Source organism: Mastomys coucha, unplaced genomic scaffold, assembly GCF_008632895.1.
Source record: "Mastomys coucha isolate ucsf_1 unplaced genomic scaffold, UCSF_Mcou_1 pScaffold15, whole genome shotgun sequence".
In the NCBI taxonomy this organism is placed as follows: domain Eukaryota; kingdom Metazoa; phylum Chordata; class Mammalia; order Rodentia; family Muridae; genus Mastomys; species Mastomys coucha.
The window spans coordinates 72,119,008-72,119,772 of record NW_022196897.1 but is presented as its reverse complement, the minus strand read 5'-3'; positions in this window follow the sequence as shown (position 1 = coordinate 72,119,772).

Genomic DNA, 765 nt, shown 5'->3' with positions numbered 1-765 from the left:
AAAAAATGAAAAAAAAAAAAAAACAAATGAACCAACTTTTCAAGAACACTTAATAATTCTAAATTCAAGCACCTAAAACAAAACTTCAAGATAATGGGAAGCCCAAGAACTGATGGAGTAGAAGATATAAACATTCTCACATCTGGAGTTGACAATTTCAACATTCTTCTTCTAATAACCATAAAACAAATATTAAAACAGTCACTGTGTCACTACTTGAATAGGAAAATACATCTTCCATCAAGCTGAAGACCTGAGTTAAGTCCCTAGAACATACATTTTGGAAGGCGAAAACCAACTCTGAATACATAAATGCCTAAATAAATAAATAAACAAATAAATAGGTAAATATTGAAATTTTAAATTGAGAATAATATTAAAGACCTATACGTTTCTATCAAAACAAGTTCATATTGCTTTGCTTTCATGAAATTTTTACTCTTTATGTCTAATTAAAAAGTACTGACACAATTAATATGTAGATATTTACCTTTTGTTTCCAAATGTATTTATTATATAAATATGTTAATCAATTAAGTATATTATATTATTGTATAGATAGATAGATAGATAGATAGATATTCTCAGCCCAGCTTCATATAATTTTGCAAGACTGATTGCGTCACAAAGACACAGACAAGCAGTAAAAGATATGTGGTTTCATTTTTTTTTCAAATAACCTATTAATTGGAAGAACCTCTATATGTCTTTTTAAAGCATACATTCAGCACTGACACCTAAAGCATAGCATAATAGGGTTTGGCC